The sequence below is a fragment of the Schistocerca serialis genome, chromosome 4, assembly GCF_023864345.2.
Source record: "Schistocerca serialis cubense isolate TAMUIC-IGC-003099 chromosome 4, iqSchSeri2.2, whole genome shotgun sequence".
Taxonomy (NCBI): Eukaryota; Metazoa; Arthropoda; class Insecta; order Orthoptera; family Acrididae; genus Schistocerca; species Schistocerca serialis.
Genome location: NC_064641.1, coordinates 553,606,613 through 553,628,829, shown reverse-complemented (window position 1 = coordinate 553,628,829; position 22,217 = coordinate 553,606,613). Strand labels below are relative to the sequence as shown.

The 22,217-nt window shown below is 45.3% G+C and overlaps 1 protein-coding gene and 1 pseudogene across 1 annotated transcript in view; one reads left to right on the top strand and one right to left on the bottom strand.

Annotated features, from left to right (window-relative positions):
- LOC126474605 (LIM domain only protein 3-like) overlaps positions 1–22,217 on the bottom strand; it is a 1,048,859-nt gene that overhangs the window by 292,704 nt on the left and 733,938 nt on the right. The gene's annotated exons all lie outside the window — the stretch shown is intronic.
- LOC126476001 (5S ribosomal RNA) lies at positions 10,514–10,631 on the top strand (annotated as a pseudogene).

Sequence of the window (22,217 nt, the reverse complement as noted above, 5' to 3'; positions counted from 1 at the left end):
GCTCCATTGCAGTATTTAACACTGGTAGCATGCCGCGACAGCGTGGACGTGAACCGTATGTGCAGTTGACGGACTTACAGCGAGGGCGTATAGTGGGCATGCGGGAGGCCGGGTGGACGTACCGCCGAATTGCTCAACACGTGGGGCGTGAGGTCTCCACAGTACATCGATGTTATCGCCAGTGGTCGGCGGAAGGTGCGCGTGCCCGTCGACCTGGGACCGGACCGCAGCGACGCACGGATGCACGCCAAGACCGTAGGATCCTACGCAGTGCCGTAGGGGACCGCACCGCCACTTCCCAGCAAATTAGGGACACTGTTGCTCCTGGGGTATCGGCGAGGACCATTCGCAACCGTCTCCATGAAGCTGGGCTACGGTCCCGCACACCGTTAGGCCGTCTTCCGCTCACGCCCCAACATCGTGCAGCCCGCCTCCAGTGGTGTCGCGACAGGCGTGAATGGAGGGACGAATGGAGACGTGTCGTCTTCAGCGATGAGAGTCGCTTCTGCCTTGGTGCCAATGATGGTCGTATGCGTGTTTGGCGCCGTGCAGGTGAGCGCCACAATCAGGACTGCATACGACCGAGGCACACAGGGCCAACACCCGGCATCATGGTGTGGGGAGCGATCTCCTACACAGGCCGTACACCACTGGTGATCGTCGAGGGGACACTGAATAGTGCACGGTACATCGAAACCGTCATCGAACCCATCGTTCTACCATTCCTAGACCGGCAAGGGAACTTGCTGTTCCAACAGGACAATGCACGTCCGCATGTATCCTGTGCCACCCAACGTGCTCTAGAAGGCCAGCAAGATCTCCGGATCTGTCCCCCATTGAGCATGTTTGGGATTGGATGAAGCGTCGTCTCACGCGGTCTGCACGTCCAGCACGAACGCTGGTCCAACTGAGGCGCCAGGTGGAAATGGCATGGTAAGCCGTTCCACAGGACTACATCCAGCAGCTCTACGATCGTCTCCATGGGAGAATAGCAGCCTGCATTGCTGCGAAAGGTGGATATACACTGTACTAGTGCCGACATTGTGCATGCTCTGTTGCCTGTGTCTATGTGCCTGTGGTTCTGTCAGTGTGATCATGTGATGTATCTGACCCCAGGAATGTGTCAATAAAGTTTCCCCTTCCTGGGACAATGAATTCACGGTGTTCTTATTTCAATTTCCAATTATATATATATATTATTGTAGCTACAGGCTCAGCAATGTGGAATGCTGACTATAATACTTGAAACGCACATGAACGAGAACATTTAAAGAAAATCAAACTTCTTTAAAAAAACAGGGCCTGGACAGGGAGGTTGCATGATGAATTACTATCAGTGAGTATTTTAACAAAATTATATTGCAAGTTAAGTTTGGCTTTTGAAAAACTTCTGACAATTGAAGTTGCATTACTCGTAACTGATTCACAAACAATGAGATTTAAACAGCAAGTATTATCTAACATCATTAATCTAACATTAATGCATATCGTCAGACTAAACATAGCTCTGTTACCAAATCTTAACTAGCCTTTTTATAAAAACGGTTTACGCTTACAAATTATCAACCAACTCATCTATACTAACGCACTGGTAAAAACAAAAACCATAATCATTTAATATCTTTACCTTGCTTAGATGAAGACTTCTGCTTCCAAGTTCAACAATATTGACATACCGAAATGAAACTAACCCTTGGCGGGCTTCACATAGCACACCATAAAAATTGCCTACTCCATCGTCTTTCCCTCACAGACAGCTACTTATAACTGTGGGCCAAGCGCTTTCTTACTCCAACACTAGCAGTATCTCTGGGTCTGCGAAATAAAGCATATCAAAGACATAAATCGTTTATAAAATCATATTCGGGTGCCACATACAAATGTACCCCAGTATACTCCTTTCAACATTGTTCTCCTACGTGGGAGACTTCCTTATATGATTGCCCTATACGAGTAACTATTGCAAGCCGGTCTAGTTTTGTCATAAGTAAGAAGACTGAGCTTACTTTGAGGAATAGCCAGACTTTGAACTTTGAAATCTGGAGTTTCCGTTCGTTTAAGATGATCCTAGGATGAAACTGATCAAACACTAATATCTGATTTTATTCCCTGCTCTTCTCAATAACAGCTAGTGTCATCTAAAAACTCATTTTCGGCTACATACCAATTCTATAACCAATGCGTGACTGTATAAGCGTACGGATGTACACAGAAAACTTTTTTACGTCTACACATATATCGATAGTCCGCAATCCACCTTACGGCGCGTGGCGGAAGGTATCCCATCCACTGCTTTCCTGTTTCACTCTCAAATAGGACGAACGAAAAACGACTGCCTGTATGGCTCCACATGAGCCCTAATTTCTCGTAACGTATCATGGTCCTTACGCCCAATGCATGTTAGAGGCAATAGAATCTTTCTCCGGTCAGCTTCAAATGCCGGTTCTCTAAATTTTCTCTATAGTATTCCTGAAAAAGAGTGTCGAACACCTGCACATTTTTCGAACCAACCAATAACAAATCTAGCAGCCCGCCTCTGAATTGCTTCAGTGTCTTCCTTTAATCCGACCTGGCATGGATCCCAAAAACTCAAGCAGTACTCATGAACAGGTCACACCAGCGTCCTTTATGAGGTCTCCTATACAGATGAACCACACTTTCCGAGAATTCTCCCAAAAAACTGAAGCATTCGCCTTCCCTGCCCAGTCCTCACATGCTCGTTCCATTTCATATCGCATCGTTACGCCCAGCTGTTTAGACGGCGTGGCTGTGTCAAGCAGCAAACTACTAATACATTGTAGGTTTGTTCTACCTTCACATCCACAGCTTCTCATCACCTTACAGTCACTCAGCATCGACACTTTACCGTACACCACAGCATCATCGGCAAACAACCGTAGATTGCTGCCCATCCCGTGCGACAAATCAATTATGTACATGGAGAATAATATGTAGAGGATAACAGCGGTCCTATCACACTTGCTTGGGGCACTCCTGGCGGTACCCTTGTCTCTGGTGAACATTCGCTGTCGAGGACAAGATTCTGGGTCCTGTAACTTAAGAAGTCTTCCAGCCACTCACATGTGGTGTCACCGCCAGACACCACACTTGCTAGGTGGTAGCTTAAATCGGCCGCGGTCCATTTAGTACATGTCGGACCCGCGTGTCGCCACTGTGTGATCGCAGACCGAGCGCCACCACAAGGCAGGTCTCGAGATACGGAATAGCACTCGCCCCAGTTGTATGACGACATTGCTAGCGACTACACTGACGAAGCCTTCTCTCATTTGCCGAGAGACAGTTAGAATAGCCTTCAGCTAAGTCCATGGCTACGACCTAGCAAGGCGCCATTAGCCTTACATAGTTTGATAGTTATCGTATGAAATGTCTCATCAAGAACGTTGTAAACCAAAGGACTATATAAAAGTTAAGTATTCCCAAAGCAACGTACTTTTCTTGCTACCATTCACTACTTATCCTGTTCCAGAATTCACGCCCGTCTGCGTTAGATAGCGTGCATTTCAGCCTCCTCTATCTACAAGGTGTTGGCACATTTGCCAACACATCATCACATATCTGTGAACCTGTTCCATATGTCCGTACGTTCTTTAACTGCCTGAAAAGGAGGGGGGGGGGTATCATGTCCAACGCTTTCCAGATATCTAGAAACGTGGAATCTGCATGTTGCCCTTTATCCATATTTCGCATTATATCATGTGAGAAAAGGGCAGGCTAAGTTTAGCATGAGCGATGTTTTCAAAAACCATGCTGCGTTCTTTAACCTGTGACCAGACGAGAGGAAACGTACCTTTTTGTGGGACAGTGAAGTAAGCTATTAAGCTATTTATTTTTCGAACCGATCAATATAATACGTAAAATTAAATCTTTACTATTCCAGAACAAAATTTCCTGTGGAGATTCCTTTATTTTAAAAGGGGAGCGTTTCTGGAAAGTCAAAACAAAATGTATTACACCCAGAAAAGACATTTGACTTTACAAAGGAAACTATGTCTTTGAAAAATGTTATATTTCCGCCTTGAGCTGCTGGTTGAATGCTTTATTTACACAACCAGTTTCGGTCGACGGAAGAGCATCAGTTTCCTAACTATCAAATAAAATAATACACAGCTAACTTACAGGATTAAACTTACAGGATTAAATGTCACATACGTAAAAGTAGGTGAAATACAAAATCGTTATTATAAAATGCTAAAACGGTGAGCTAGACATTGAAAATATAAATATACGACAACACAGTGATGTAATGTGTGTATGTGAGTGAACCATTTACGTTTCTTTGCTATGTGACTTTCGTATTGAGTCACATCACTGTGTTTCGGTTACTTTATTTTCAGCGTATAATTCATGGTTTTATCAGTTGATGATAATGATTTTATATTTCACCTTTCATGAAGTTGCCACTACTTTTGTGTGAGTATGTGACATTTTATGACGCGTGTGTTGTCGTTAACAGTTACGTCAGTTAACAGATTTATAATAGCTTAGGCTTGTAATGTTAGTTATGTATTATTTTATTTGGTATACATCAACCTGATGATCGTCAATCGATCAAAATTGGTTGTTTAAATAAAGCATTAGGCCAGCAGCTGAAGGCGGTAGTGCGACATTTTTCAAATGTATAAGAGCTGTGGGACACCACCTCCTGAAGAAAAACTATACAGTGTTCGTGACAGTCCTGATTGTATAGTATATCTTTTAGATCAATAGTTTCGTAATTCTTATTTATACTCATTTAGCCACAAATATCGTATTGACGGCAAATCGTTATACAGTAATATAGTTTCTCTTGTGCATCTGAGTATCCTTCTTATCTCTTTCACTGCTTAGTCATTTCTAGTTAGAAAATGTGTAAGCTGTTATTCACGAACTTTCTGTTTTACAGCCAAGGTGGTAGGGAGTTGCGTTGCGCTTTACGTGGGTTCCCTCGCCGCTAATGTTTCCGCATCTCCTTAATTTCTGTAAATGCTTTTCCCTACAAATCTGGCGACATCTGAGGGTGAGCACCGACTAACAAATTATACCCACAAGGCGAAGCAATAATAATAATTTATGAGTCGCGTAACAAAAAGTGTCGCTGAGGAAGAGAGGTGCAGAGCGCACACAAACTATGTGTGGAACAAAAAACTGCGTACGTGTCCAAAAAGGGGAGAGGGTACTGGGTGGAGGGGATGGGGGAGGAGGGGACGTGTGCGGAAATTTTTACACGGGGTTGCGCCGAATAATTCGCTACACTGAGTCGCAGATAATAATTTCTGCTGTAATTAAAAGCGACGCGAGAGACCACTGTGGTGGGGGTTGTTGGCGGGGTCCACGTTGTTGATGAAAGGAGAGGGAGAGGGCGTTGGGGAGAGGGGATGTTCAGAGATAGCAGGCGTCACGCCGTCCCAAGAAGTCGTCAAAACGAAATTAAAATGGGGGAGGCGCCAGACAGCATTGTGGACGTTGACATTATCTGTGGGGGGTGCCAGTTCGAGGCCCACCTGTCACATTGCTGGCTGCTCCTGCTTTGTTCGATGCCGTTTTATAAGGAGAAGTGTTTTTATTGCTAGTTTCTCTCTTACAGAACACCATCTTTTCCACAATGAAGATAAATAGCTGTAAAATGGCCGCTTACATGTTTGTACTACATCAGTTTTCGTAATGAATGCACAGTGATCCTGACAGAAGTAATGCAGTTTAATTTAAAATAGTGTGGAAAATACGGCATTTAATCAGAAACTTCTTATATTCTGTTTATAGCGCACGAAAAACTTGATACAAAAACGCCTAAGCACAAAGGAAAACATCAGTAGAGCTTAATAATGTGGCCTTTCTACAACAGACTGACACTTAGCTACAGTCTTCGCAAGCCACATTTAAATCTATTTCCAAAAGTCATCATATTCCCCACTGAGTGTAAAAATTACTTGTTACCATTATTTCAAATTTCGGCCTTAGGGCCACCATCAAGTGGTATACGGCAAAGGTCGAAATTGCAGTTCTAAAAATAAATAATTTCTCCAGTCAGTGGCGAGACGTCTTTTAAAAAGTTTTACGTAACTGTGAACCTTAGGCATGAGAAGTTAAATTAAATCTATGTCTGTCAAATAAATATGTCCTTGAATTGTTTGTTTGAGTACACAATTCGTCCAGTGCATAAGTGGACATGGAAACTACACTAGCGATCATGATATGAGAGTACGTTGGAAGAGAGTCAGTTATAAGGTGAAGCTGTCCTCAGTCTGAAGGTTGGGTTTAACACGACAGAATTTTACTACTCACACCCTTATTTAATGTGGTATACTCCTGTCTTACTCGGACCTCTGAAGGGAGTTACCTACCCAGTTACATTACGGAATAAAGTTGGCTCTGAATGACTGTTCATCTAGACATTTTTCACTTATAAAAATCACTGGTAAAAGCGAAATCACAAATGGAAGTATCAAGACTTAGGTATGATTGAAGTCCAAACGTTTGGATTTGTAACCTTATGCTTTCACAGTCACCGAGAAACATTAGGGGAGCAACCGTATGCCAAATCGTAATCCAAATTTATCTCTGGACGTTTGCTCTCAGTATATCCAAATTAAGCCGATTAAGTTTCATCGCAATTCTGAGGACATGTGATCAAATTTCATGGGATACAATATTTTGTAAGTGGTGCATCATGTGCTCTGCCCTTTACAGATGTCTTCTGTTGTCCTTATTATACGTTTCTTTTATCGGTTCCCGAGTTTCCTTCTGCCTATACAGCAGCAAAGTCATATGGTGGCATGTACTGCTGCGAGTTGGTTGGATGGTAATTCGAATGTCGAATTTACTGAACATGGCTATTTATAGCTGAAATTTAGATATGCAAGAACAACAAAAAACCACTGCTGTTTTCCTCACGTCCCTTAATTAAATTACAGTCGCTGTGCACATCGGTTCCTGATATAGATTCAAAGTTGTTCAACGCCTCACCGTCGGCTGTACACGTACGACTACGTGCACGATCTGCGCCAGCCCAGCATATGTGTCTTTCAGATTGCCGACGTGAGAGGTGCAAAGAAATTTACGAACTTGAAGCGAGGATATATCAGACAGCTGACATGAGATTTTTGGAGTAACTACCGAATAAGAGATACTAGCTCTGTAGTTGTACTGGCAATGAACACTAAGATTTGGGTTGTATGACATACTTTCAAGATATGAAATGGCGATTTATGATATAACAGATTTATTTGACAGGGAAGGAGCCCTGCATCGGTCGTGGAAAGAGGGGGATGGAAACTATGATCGAAACATTGGCAATGGTAGACAAAACTGACACCAAAGTCAACTTCGCAGCTGACAGCATGATTTAATGCCCCCGATCTATAATTCTCTCGTCCGCCTTATTCTTCTGATCATTTAGTTATTTGTTCCGGCATCTCAAAATTGAGAGAGTTGTAGCAGTTGTTAATAGTACCAACTGTATACGAATGAAATTAGGTTCAGTTTCTTATCTAACATTCCGATTTAGATCATGGGAATTTCACTGAAACATTTTGCTCTGTTGCTCGACATAGGCAGCGCCAGCCAAGTGTAAAATTTGTTCAACGTGAAGAATAAACTTGTAAGAATCATAACCAGCGAAGTTTTTACCGAACTGATAATCAAAGCGCTTCCAACTACTGGAGCGTTCAAAGATCAGCTGTGAATGAAGGCCTCTTACGATCACTGACGTTGAAACACCGAGAGTTGAATCAGTTTCAGCGACGGGAAGTGACAGACTACAGGAAGATATACCATAAAAAAATATTCCTAGGGTCAATCGTGAACATAAAGAACGCATCTGAAAGACAATAGAAGTAAGAATTATGTGACCAAATCAGTAAATGGTGAATGAAGTACACAAAATGCTTTAGAGGATTTTCTGCAGGTAATGACTTCGTTGGCTACACTGTTTTCTCGTATGGAGTGTCGAGCAAGACCGTCAAAACGAAAGTTATTGTGGCTTTCAAAAGGCAGTAAGTAGGTTCTGTTGAAGCATACTGACGGTCAGGCTTTTCGGCCCTTTTTTTCGCTGACGATACAATGAAGAACCACGTGCCCCCAGAAACATCGCATGAAGCTGTTAAGTCGATGTAATTTTGAAATGATGGCAATCGCTTCCACTGTATGAGTTGCATTTGCGAGATTTGTTGACCTGTCGGTTTCATAATCTGTGAAAAAAAGTGATGGATTCTGCGTAGTAGTAACGTGAGAAGGGCACCTGGAACCGTATCAAACAACGCGCGCACATAATTCTTAACCGCGCTCCTTGCATCTGAATGAAACGCCGCGACATAAGCCCTGCACCACCATGGGTCCCGCGCCGACTACGGCCGTGTGAGCTGCGTTTGACAGGCGTCCGCCTCTGGCGCTCGATACACCGGACCACCGAGCCAAAACACACATGTGGCACGCCACTGTTTATTGCACATGCGTCATGATTTACGCGCGCCAGTTTTTACGCCTGCCGCCTATCGTCGCGGCCCGACGTCATCAATACGCCCAGCACCAGCGCGCGGGCGGCTGGCTCTCTGCCTTTTTCGGAATATGTGGGTTTTTTGTTTCTCCGGCAGTATCGGCGGCGGGCGTTAACGACGCGACCGTAAGCCGCACCTCCCATTAGCCAGCTTTACGGCGCTCCCCCATCGAACGCCTGCCAGAGGGCACGCTGAACTGTGACGGGTCTGCATTTAATTAGCACAACGGTGGCTTTCTTCTTCATCTGCTGTTTCATTGTCATCAAAGCGCGTAAAGTTTATAGGGGTATCCCGAAAATTGAGAGTCGCGCAGCGGCACTTTCGAACATCTGAGTAGGCTCGTCTGTTTTGCCGAATCTGAGTCACTAATGCTTAGCTAATGCTTCATTGTGAGAGATACGGCACTCACATATCTATTTACTTCTGTACGTAGACCGCGCGTAGAGGCCACTTTTTCTGATGTGAAAATATTCGCCTGGAGGGAGAAGCTAAAGGGTATACTGTGTGTATTTTATAACAATACCCGGTATCTGCTTTGAGGTACACAACGCACTGTTTTGGTTGCACCGATAACATTCGCATTTAGGTTGGTCGAAATGGTACCTCAGCCATTGACGAGTGAGTCCGTATTCGATTAGCAGCCACAAAACGCGGTATTCGCGTGCTCACTGGCCGTCCACATTCATGAACTACAGGGTTGGGCAAATAAAAGAGGCGCGGAGAACGAAGTTGCAGTGCACAAAGAAATACAACAGAATAAAAGAATTACACTGTTGACTTGACTACAGTGGATGTTGAAAATGACCACCATCATCTCTTGATACTTCTGGGCCCCTGTCAGCAAACTGCTGAAGCCGGATGGAAGCTGGACTGCTGGAATTGCTGCAGTCTCATCCGAAATGTTCTGCTGCAGTTCTTGAAGACTATGAGGGCTGTTGCGATGCACCTTAGACTTGAGGGCTCCCCATACGAAGTAATGGCACATTGACAGATCGGGTGAAGAGGGCGTCGACCAGATTGCAGGTCCAGGTGGAGTATTCGTCTACACGATCGACGTCATATACCTGTTTCTTGGCACAGGCGTCGAGTTGATTTGGTAGGACTCTGAAGCATTTTATGGTGAACTGCAGTCTTATTTTCTGATTTGCAGGCATGTTTCGGAAAGTTTTTTTACTTCTTCAAAACAGGTAGTGTCTGACGTTATTTTCGAACTACGCGTTGCATGGCACTCTTTGCTGACAACCATTAAACGGCTCAGAAAACAACTGACCACACCGTCCCACGACCTTTTTGTCACGTAACTTTCCACAACGAACACCCGCTGCTCCACTGTAAGTACCATCGCCCCCTTTTGCACTGCTAAATTCACACTGGCACAGCCCGCAGTACGCTCCGAACCGATGTGGATCTCAACAAAATCATCGGCCAATGCAACGGCCTTACGACACCTTACTGGAAGTGCCTGTATGTCCTCTTGCAACCACTCTGCTGCTCGGTGTCAGAGTCAACGTCTTGATGCATCAAAGACCTCCCCACCATCCACGTACTGCTTCCCGAGGAATGCACCCTCCATCGGACCAAACAGATGGAAGCCGGAACGTGCGAAATACGGGCTGTAGGGTGGATGAGAAAGAACAGTCTAATGAAGTCTTGTGAGCTTCTGTCGGGTGTGTAGACTAGTGTGAGGCCAGCTGTGCGGCGAGGTATTTGAATGTGATCTGTCGATCACCTCGAATGAGTGTGTCCACACATTCCAACATCACAGAAGTCACAGTAGTTTGCAGCCGACCGGCACGCGGCAGATCGGACAGGTTTTCGCGACAATTGTTGCGGGGATGACAGACGCCAACCCAACGACTCACCGTGCTTTTGTTTGTTGCCACGTCTCCGTAGACACTCTGCAAGCGCATGTGAATATCTGCGATGTCCTCATTTTGCGTCAAAAGAAATCAGTGACAGCGGTAACTAAATTCTTATGCTTAACGGAACATTTAATTTTGGTTGCTTATATATTTAAAAGAGGCAACGGCCTTGCCTCAGTGGATACACCGGTTCCCGTCAGATCACCGAAGTTAAGCGCTGTCGGGCGTAGCTGGCACTTGGATGGGTGACCATCCTGGCTGCCATGAGCTGTTGCCATTTTTCGGGGTGCACTCAGCCTCGTGATGCCAACTGAGGAGCTACTCGACTGAACAGTAGCGGCTCCGGTCAAAGAAAACCATCATAACGACCGGGAGAATGGTGTGCTGACCACCTGCCCCTTCTATCTGCATCCTCAGCTGAGGATGACACGGCGATCGGATGGTCCCGATGGGCTACTTGTGGACTGAAGACGGGGTGCTATACATTTAAGCCCAGCTGCTAATCAGTATACAGGACTGAAATCAGAGGAGCATAATGGACACTTAAAATTTTAACGTTGCAATTTTCCACTGTGGGTAGATACATTACTTTCCAAGACCCCAGATAGCACTAGTCTTATTTATTCATGCAGGACGTAAGCAGTGTGTTCAGTTTTCATATGTCGAACTCATTTCTTTAAGCACAATGGTGATAATTATTTGAAATACAATGCGAGTATAGTTTAGACAATACGAATGCATATTAGACAGTGAATCTGAGAATATCAATCAGATTATTAAATCGGAAATACTGTGTCTGGTTTGCAACTAATATAGGAACATTGACACTGAGGAGTAAATATGAGTGATGCTGTTATTTGGAGGTGAAGTGCAGAATTGGTAATGCATTTTACCCTTAAAAAGCGAGAAAGTGACCTAACTTAAAGGCACTTACAAACTGTAGCATCCGTTACAAATGTGGAAAGGACGTAATGCTCGCTCTGCACTGACTGAAACTCTGAGGTTAGAAAAAACAGTCAGCTGTCATTCCCCTTTCATTTTTGGGACTCTGCATGCCGCTCTGTCCCAACTCACAACGCGCTTGACAGCCGATGGGCACTCTAGCAGAATTCCTGAGTGTTCTTCCTCGCTGTTACCCCTACGTGCGGAAACAAAGCACCGTGCCGGAGCTACCACTCATATGGTTTTCGATCTTCTAATGAAAACAACACAGTGGAAACCCTCCAATACATCACCTGCATATTGTGTTTGACACATCATTGTGTCGAGAATCACCACCTGTCTCATCGGTGCGGTGCGCACACGAGTATTTGACGTGTCTGCCAGTATTACCATGCAGAAAGATTCAACAAAAGAAAGCAGAATCATGCACATTGCAAGAATTTCGTAAAAATGGCATGGTACAAAGACAAAACACACTTGAAAAAGGGAATCATTCCCGAAACGCGTATGTACAGTGCGAATAAAAGAAAATCGGGACTGATAGCAAAAAAGTTATTTTTAAACAAACCTAACATCAGTCTTCTGACTGGTTTGGTGCGCCCCGCCACGAATACCTCTCCTGTGCCACCCTATTCATCTCAGAGTAGCACTTGCAACCTATGTACTCAATTATTTGCTAGATGTAATTCAATCCCTGTCTGCCTCTACAGTATTTATCCTCTACAGCTCCCTCTTGTACCATGGAAGTTATTCCCTGATGTCTTAACAGGTGTCCTATCATCCTGTCCCTTCTTCTTGTCAGTGTTTTCCATACATTTAATTCCTCTTCAATTCTGCGCAGAACCTGCTAATTTCTTACTTCATTAGTCCATATGATTTTCAACATTAGTCTGTAGCACCACATCTCAAATGCTCCGGTTCTCTTCTGTTTCTGTTTCCCCACAGTTCATATTTCACTACCATACGGGGCTGGGCCCCAAACTTACATCTTCAGAAAATTCTGCTTCAAAGTAAGAACTATGTTTGATACTTCTATTGGTCGGGAATACCATTTTTACTAGTGATAATCTGCTTTTGATGTCCACCTTTCTCCATCCATCATGAGTAATTTTGGTGCCTAGGTAGCAAAATTCCTTAACTTCATCTGCTTCGTGACCATCAATCCTGAAGTTAAGTTTCCACCGTTCTCGTTTCTGCTGCTTCTCATTACTTTTGTGTTTCTTCGTTAACTCTCAATCCATATTTTATACCCGTTAGACCATTCCATTCAGCATTTCCTGTAAATCTTCTTCACTTTAGCTGAGGATAGCAGTATCACCAGCGAATCTTAAAATTGATGTCCATTCACCTTGAATTTTAATTCCACTCTTCAACATTTCTTTTACATCCATCATTGCTTCTTCGATGTATTGACTGAACAACAGGTACGAAAAACTACGTACAAGTCTTACACCCATTTTAATCTGAACACTTCGGTCTTGGCCTTCCACTCTTATTATTCCCTGAAGGTTGTTGTACACGTTGTATATTAGCCTTCTCCCCCTGTGGTTTACCCGCACTTTCCTCAGAATTTTGAACATTTTGCACCATTTGACATCGTCGAATGTCTTTTCCACGTCGACAAAACCTATGAAAAGTCACGACTTTTTTTTAGTCTTGCTTTCATTATCGACCGCAACGGCAGACCTGTTTCTCCGGTGCCTTTACTGATCGTCATCTAACACATCCTAAATCTTCTTTTCCATTCTTCTGTATATTATTCTTGTCAGCAACTTGGATGCATGAGTTGCTAAGCTGACTGTGCGACAACTATAGCACTTACTGATTCTTGCAGTCATTGGAATTGTCTGGGTGATATTGTTGCGTAAAACGAGATAGAATATCGACAGACTCATACATTCTAGTCACTTCTCCCATTGACTTTAGAAATTACACTGCATGTTATCTGTTCCTTCTGTCTTATTTGATCTTAAGTCCTCCAAAGCTCTCTTAAATCCTGTTTCTAATGGATACCCTATCTCTTCTATATCGACTCTTGTTTCAACTTGTATCACGTCAGACAAATCTTCCCCTCATAGAGGCCTTCAATGTACTCTTTCCATCTATCTGCCCTCTCCTCTGCATTTGACAGTAGAATTCCCACTGCACTCTTAAAATTACCACTCTTGGTTTTTTGAAAATTTTAAACATGGCTGAAGCAACAACTGTTAAAAATCTTCACGGTAATTGATAACAGCCAAACAGTTGCAAGATAAAGATTTATTGAAATCCTTGACCACGGATTCGGTATATCTAAATATACTTTCATCAGAAGCAAAAATACACCTGAACAGGAAGACATCTTCACTAGCAAAAACCTTAGCAACATAAATGAGATAGAAGAAAAAACAAACGCTTATAGCTTTAAGTAACCATGAATATTACTAAAGTATTACAAGCTCAAAAAGTTCTAGTCACTTACTAAATCACATCCTGCAGTAGAGATGCATAAAACAATCGTGCCAAAGGTGGCACCAGTAGTTAAAATTAAAATATCGCCTCCATCTGTGTAGCATAATTATGAAGAGATGGTTGATGCTAACGCAGCATACTGTCAGTACTTAGCCTGTGGATTAGCATGCTCTCTCTCGGTGAAACTATCCGCCCTAGTGCTTCCACACCCTCTTCACGCTAGTTCTGATAGTACTGATAATATGCTGGGTTCGCATCGACGATATCTTCGTAATTATGCTGTACAGATGGAGGTGATATTTTAATTTTAACCACTGGTGCCGCCATCAGCACGATTGTTTTATGCATCTCCTCTCCAGGATGTGATTTTAGTAAGTGACTAAAAGTTTATGTATTTGTAATACTTTGGTAATTTTCATGGTTACTTAAAGCTATAAGCTTTTGTTTCTTTCTTCAATCTCAGTTAGGTTGCCAAGTTTTTTGCTAATGCAGGTGTCTTCCTGTTCAGGTATATTTTTGCTTCTGATGAAGGTATATTTAGATATACCGAAATCGTGGTCAAGGATGTCAATAAATCTTTATCTTGCAACTGTTTGGCTGTTATCATTTACCGTGAACTCTTGCTTTTAATTTCAACGAAGGTTGTTTTGATTTTTCTATTTGCTGAGTCATTGCTTCCTACAGTCTTTCTTTTTCGATTTTATGACATTTTTCATGCAGCCATTGCTTCTTAGCAATCCTGAACATTCTATTTATTTCATTCCTCAGCGACTTATATTTTTTCATTCCTGAATTTCCTTGAACATTTTTGTACTGCCTTCTTTCATCAATCAAATTAAGTACCGGGTGATCAAAAAGTCAGTATAAATTTGAAAACTGAATAAATGACGGAATAATGTAGATAGAGAGGTACAAATTGACACACATGCTTGGAATGACATGGGGTTTTATTAGAACCAAACAAATTCAAAAGTTCAAAAAATGTTCGACAGATGGCGCTTCATCTGATCAGAATAGCAATAATTTGTATAACAAAGTAAGACAAAACAAAGATGATGTTCTTTACAGGAAATGCTCAATATGTCCACCATCATTCCTCAACAATAGCTGCAGCCGAGGAATAATGTTGTGAACAGCACTGTAAAGCATGTCCGGAGTTATGGTGAGGCATTGGCGTTGGATGATGTCCTTCAGCATCCCTAGAGATGTCGGTCGATCACGATACACTTGCGACTTCAGGTAACCCCAAAGCCAATAATCGCACGGACTGAGGTCTGGGGACCTGGGAGGCCAAGCATGACATAAGTGGTGGCTGAGCACACGACCATCACCAAACGACGCGCGCAAGAGATCTTTCACGCGTCTAGCAATATTGGGTGGAGCGCCATCCTGCATGAACATCGTACGTTTTAGCAGGTGTTTATCACCCAGGCTGGGGATGATGCGATTCTGTAACATATCGGCGTACCTCTCACCCGTCACGGTAGCAGTTGCAAAACCAGAATCACGCATTTCCTCGAAGACTAAAGGCCGGATGACGGTAGATGTGGTAAATCCAACCCATACCGTGACTTTCTCGTCGTGCATGGAGTTTCCACGACAGTTCTAGGATTTTCGGTAGCCAAAATTCTGCAGTTGTGGGCGTCGACAGACCCTCGGAGCGTGAAATGAGCTTCGTCGGTCCACAACACGTTACTCAACCAATCGTCGTCTTCCGCCATCTTTTGAAACGCCCACACCGCAAATGCCCTCCGCTTCACTAAATCGCCAGGTAACAGTTCATGATGCCGATGGATTTTGTACGGATAGCATCGGAGGGAACGCCTCAGTGCCAACCAAACAGTAGCGTATGGAATGCCGGTGCGACGTGCGACTGCACGAGCGCTGACTTCCCCGTGCATAGGCGAACCCCCTACAGTCTCCATTTCTTCCTGAACTGCCTCAGCAGCATTACGCCTTGTGCTCGGTCGGCCACTACGGGGTCTATCGTCTAAACAAGCCGTGGCTTCGAACTTCGAAATCATTCTCGCCACAGCTGCATTTGTCAACGGACCTTTACCCGTTCGAAACCCCTGCTTATGGCGATAGGATCGTAACGCTGAACTAGCACATTCCCTATTCTGATGATACAGCTTCACTAAAAGCGCCTTTTCAGGTAACGTCAACATGCTGCAACTGCTGGCTCATCTGATTCTCTCTCTCATTACAGCTCCTTTTATACACGATTGTCATGCGCAGTCACTGACGTTTTGCCGTCCAGCGCCATCTGTCGGACATTTTGTGAACATTCCAAGCATGTGTGTCAATTGTTACTTCTCTATCTACATTAGTCCGTGATTTATTCAGTTTTCAAATTTATACTGACTTTTTGATCACCTGGTGTGTCTTCTGTTACCCATGCTGAGCCGTGGCGCCATTAAGTTAGTAGACTGTTCTATCTGGCGCCACCAGCTCAAGGGTAGTATGGACTACCCCTCGCCGGCCGCAGTGGTCGTGCGGTTCTAGGCGCTCCAGTCCGGAGCCGCACTGCTGCTACGGTCGCAGGTTCGAATCCTGCCTCGGGCATGGATGTGTGTGATGTCCTTAGGTTAGTTAGGTTTAATTAGTTCTAAGTTCTAGGGGACTGATGACCACAGCAGTTGAGTCCCATAGTGCTCAGAGCCATTTGACTACCCCTCTTGCGACCCCGTTGATAATATCTATGAGGAAGAGTTGGTATCTGTGGGTTGTGTCCTCAGAAGCTCTTTGCCGCCTGCCGGTGTTGTCGCCCGTCCGTCCGTCCGTTCGTCTGGCTGGCTGCCTGCCTGCCTGGCGCCGTCCGGAACTGGCCGCTGCGCGGCGCCGCCGTCGTCCGGTGCAGCCGCTGCCTGCTGTTCGCCCGTCGCCGTCCGTCCGTCATGAGCCTTCTTCCCACCTTCACTGTCATCTACATCTCCCCCTCCCCCACTTCCACTCTCACTTCCTGGACCACCTCAGAAACCGCAACAGAAACCCACACCAACAGCAAGCCAGCTACACCTAATTATGATAATTTAGAATTTAACTTACTTTTAAGTAGGCTAGAGAAAAAAAGAGATACTACAGACAGTGCAGCGGATCATACTTAGATTGTGCCATCGGAAGGGAGATTCTCTTTGTTTTCCAGTAACTTGAGCAGACAGATAGAATCATTCTAAGGACAGAAAATATTCCTACAGCAGCAGAGCCGCCGCTCGACCTCATGCCCCAGGTCTGCCTGCGCAGGCCAGAATCATTCGACGCGGACAAAATATGTATAGATCATGTAAGAGCACAGTGACGAACATATTTCAATTACTCACATACAGATAGTAAATGATTTGTACGCGTAAAACAGACAGAAAATATAGACAATAGCTCAAGACTTGCAGATAGACATCATGTGCTTACAAGAACCTTAGAAATGGGCAACTAATATGTCTACCAAAACATGCTACCACAATAAGATACAGCAATGACTGTAAAGTCGCAATGGTAATTTTAAATAGAACTTATAAGGTAACACAGTTGTGCAATGAACGCTTAGTTACCATAGAGATAACCAATGGGAACGTCACATGAGCTATTGCATCCATTTACGCCCAATACAGCCATCAAATACAGTCGCCCCAGGCCTCATCAGAGACCGAGTAACGTATGCCATAGGCAAACAAATTAGTGATAAGTGCTGACATTAATTCCAGATGGACCCTCTGGAATTCAGAAGGAACAGTGGCAGAGGACGCATAATCGCTGACAGTTACATGTAATGAACACGGAAGGACCTATAACAACATAAGTAAGGTTCGATGGTACGAGCAGTAATATCCACGCTCACCAGTACCATGGACCAGCGAACTCACGAGACTCAAACAAGATGCCAGATGCAAACGAATATTGTATCAAAGGGCGATAGCAGATAGGGGGAGACGCATAAGACTTGAAGCATATAGGTCGTTGCATTCCCCCCTCTCACTCCCCCATCACTACTACCTCCCCCACATGCATCATGTCAAGCCAGGCCACCATTGCCACCACAGAACCGACCACACCTCCCAGCACTTTCACTGCAGCTACAGGATCTGCCGCCTGCCATCTCCCTCTCCCCCCTGTCGCTCTTCCCTCCTCCCAGCTTGCCCTCTCCAAAAAAAAAAAAAACCCAGAAGCCCACCAATGCCGACTCTGCTCCCGCCACTTTCCACAAAAAGTCACTGCTCCCTCTCCCTAGCGCCACCACCTGCATGAATACCACCTCTCCTTCTGTCAGCCATACCCCAGCCCCTACCCTCCACACACCATTGTCCTCTCAACTCCAGACCCCAAGTTAGTTGATGCCTGTACCCTGAGCGTGTAGATATGTAACTATCTCCCTGTTGCTCCCATCTCCCAACTGATTCCCCGCAGGGACTCTGTCCTCATAAAGTCCCCCTATCCCTACTTTTATTCAGACCTCCACTGTAAACTCCCATGCATCATGTTTGCCCTCCAAGCCTCCCTGACACTCTTCTTTTCCTCTTCCTCTCCTTATCAGCCCCAGCCTCCTCGTCACCCCCCAACCTACACTGCCTTGATCACAAAGCTCAGCTTGGTGACCACTGAGGATGAGGTACTGGTTGAACTGACACCCTGACCTGGAAATCTGCTCTGCCTGCCATATCCACAAAGCCTCTGGTCCCCCTTATCTCATTGAGCCTTAGTAAAAAATTGCTGTTTTGAAGAGCAAGCTGCAACGCGTAGTGTAAAGCAGTCGCCTTCCGTTTCTGGGGGTGGCGCCGCTGTGGCAATCCCAGCTTTGGTGTCTTACTCTGGTGTGAAGGGGGAAAGTTGCCTGTACACGTGCATTTAAGGGGCACTATGAGCTCGGCAGGGGGTCAGTCTGTCGGTCAGTCAGTCGAAGGCATTTGGTCAGCCTGGGCAGTCTGTCAGTCTGGGAAAGTCTGGTCAGTTGGTCAGCCAAGTTAGTCTGGGTCTGTCTCTCGTCCGTATTGGTGAAGCGGTTAGTGTCTGTCGGTCGTCCGGAGTGCTAGTATGTGTTAGGCCGCCAGTCTGCTCGAGTTTGCTGAGGCAATGGGCATTGGCGGTTGGATCGATCGGTTGGTCTGTCGCGCACTGCGACACAAGATGACTTGTCCGCCTGGAGCGTCGGCGCATGTGAAGTCGCCACGTGAGTCCAGTGGCCGGGCCGTATGGCGAGGCGTAGTGGCTTCGCGGCCGACAAGAGAGCAACAGGGGTCAACCCACGACATCGGTCTGGCCGGGGCGAGCTGCGACGCCGTGAGACGTGAGATCGGCGCGCCTCCCTGTTTCCGTTGAAGCGGCTGGCAGCGGACAGTTAGGGAGAGCGTTTTGGGGGTGCTGCGCCAGGTTTTCGCCAGAAATCGCAGTTGTTAGAAGCTGAGTGATTAGTGATATGTTGTTTCAGTTACTTGTTAAATTCTACTTGTGTTGTTGGTCAGTCTCTCGTCTCCAGCTTGCTCGTTTGTCTCTCGTCCGCATTTGTTAGGCAGTTAGTGTCGATCTGTCTGTCTGTCGGTCTGCCATAAGTTAATAGCTGCCTCTGTCATGTTTGTCGGATTCGGTGTTGACGAATTTATTGGTTAAGGCCGAATTCTTGAAAAATGTTTCTATTTTGCTTATTATCTTGCGAGGTGGTATATGTGTAATGTAGAGCATGTTGTACATTTTATGTAAGTCTGCATTTTATGGGTTTTATTTAAATAGTTATTTTAGGTTATAAGCTTGCCACCCTTCCATCGTAAGAGTCCTTAAAAAAATAAAAAATAAAAAATAAATTGCACTTTCGGTGGCAAATAATTTGAGGATTGTACCATTTCCATTCCTCTTACGGGGTGCATAGTTTACATGTTTGTGTGAGTTGTTAAAATTTTTTTGTTTAAAGTAGTCTGGTGTGTTGCAGATTTGCACCAGTGTACTCCTTCAGAGGTTGTTGTGAGCAGTCATGACTATGGCCGTGTTGAAAGGGAGCAGACAAGCTTCTCAGCCCGAAGGCTCCTACTATTAATATTGTTCTTTGCATCTAAATAAAACTGTAACTTGATATTTCGAGGGTGCCTTTCTGCTTACAATTTTAAATGTTTTGAAAAAGCTTTTAGGAATAAATTCACATTTGTTAAAGGTTATTTTCCATCAGTTACTTCCTGGCAAATACTTCCACGCTCACCTAGTGTTATTAAATGTGTCAATGTTCTTGATGAATCACCATTAAATGAAGTAAATTCTTCAAAAAGAAATTTGAAAGTAAATTCAAAGTTCACTCATGTGGGTCTTTTCAGAGTCCGCCAGTCCATCGACCACCTCCTCACCTACGGCGACCTGATTGTCCACTGCTGCCACCCTATTTAATCCTCTTAATTTCCTCCTCAATCCTACCACTGCCAGTGCTGCTTCATGTATAATGATCATTTAATACCCAATTGCAATAACCTGTCCCTATTGGAAGGACTCCCATTTTCTCAAAAACTTCCCCAAGCTCACCACCCCTCCTTCCTGTAACACGATCTCACCTACTCCTGCAAGTGTAGAGCTCAACCCCTCAACCCCCTCCTGCCACCAAAAGCTGACTGTCCCTGTCTGTCCCACTGATCTCCCCATCCACCCAACAATTCCCTCTGTCCACTCCACACGGCTGAAGACATCATCCGTTTCCTCACCATAGCCCTCCGAAACATTCACCTTTTCCAAAGCCCCCACACCCTCCAGCAGATCTCCCTCGCCACCTGCTCCATCTTGCACCTTAACGCCTTCACCACTTACTCCCACAACCAAGCCCACGTAACCTTTAGCTGCCTTGACACCCTAGTTTAAACCTCTTTCCTCCCCTCTTTTCACCCCCCGCTCTTCTCATCACAGTGCAGCACGAGTGTTGCATCCTCTTCCAGAACATCCACTCTTTCCCGCCAAGAAACACCTATTCATGAACACCCTCTCCCACCACTGGTTCGACACCTTCCTCCTAAACAAAAACTTTCTCCAACCCCACTATACTATCCACACCTCTCCCTATATCCTCCACCAAACTGATGCTCCTGGTCCCTGAGTTCAGGGTAGAGTTGCCATCGGCCACCTTAAGCACATCCTCGTCTGTCCACAACCCCTCCTCAATGACCCCACTGAACACCTTGTCGTCAGTGTCTTCTTTCCCTCCCTCACCGTTACTTGTGTCACGATCTATGTGCCCCACTCTGCTCCTATCCCCGATGGCTTTATCTCCCATGTTGACCGCACCTTTTCCACGAATGTGATTGTCGCCGACATCAACATCCATAGCCACTCCTCTGCCACTCTTTGGTGGCAGCATCAGTTCCTCCTCACGATCCAAGGTGACCTTTCCCCAGCACACCTGTCCCAAAAGCAACACTACCCCCATTGTTGTCATTGCCTCTGCCAACCTCCTTGGGTGTATCGCCATTGACATCCTTGACCCCACAGGGTTCCTCCTCACCATAATCTCTGCTGCCCTCCCACCTCTGGCTCCCTGCCCTGCACCCTCTTCCAAGGTAGTCCACAGCTACCATCCCACCAACTGGGATGCCTACCAGGAATTCATCGCCACCCAGGTCGAAAGTCACCCTCTTACCTATCACCAGCCTGATGACATCATCCATGCATCGTCCTTCCCACAGAAGGCCATTACTGACGCTGTGGAGGCCCGTGTTCTAATTAAAACTATCCACCCCCACCATCCCACTCTCCCTCGCCAGACCTGTAAACAACTCAACGCCACTCTCCCTATAAACTTCTCCAAGTACTGGTCAGCCTTCCATCACCTTACTGGTTCCCATTCCTAACCCCATTACCCTGTTCTCCATAAGAACCACCCCTTTCCCAACAACATCAGTAAGGCCAACCACTTCGCATCCCACCTTTCTGAGGTCTTCTCCATACCTTTTGATCCCCAGTTTGACTATTCCCCTTTCCCCACCATCATGGAATGTGAAGATACCTTGGTCACTCCACTTGCTCCATCTCCAGTACTTGGGGCAGTGGTCCTCCTCCGACATAAACACTCCAATCACAGCACATGACATTAAACTTATCCACTCAAAATGCAACATGGCATCTGGTCATGACTGTGTCACCTACCGCCACCTCAGAGAATGCCCCTTCTCCTACCTGACCGTCCTTGGCAATTTATACGTCATCCTCTTTATCGGCTTCTATCCCGACCTGTGGAAGACTTCCTGCATTCCCTTATTCCTCAAACCCAACAAATCTCTTTCTGTCGACTCTTCCTATCATCCCAGCTGCCTCACTACCGCCTTCAGTAAGGTCTTCAATTCCATCCTCTCCTGTCATATCCCATCACCACCTTAATCAACACCACTTCCTCCCCCTTACCCAGTGTGGCTTCGAACACTCCTCCTCCTTAACCTTGTCAATCTTCTCTCCTGCCAAGTTAACACCTGTCACTCCACTATTTTTGTTTCCCTCGACCTCCATAATGCCTATGACC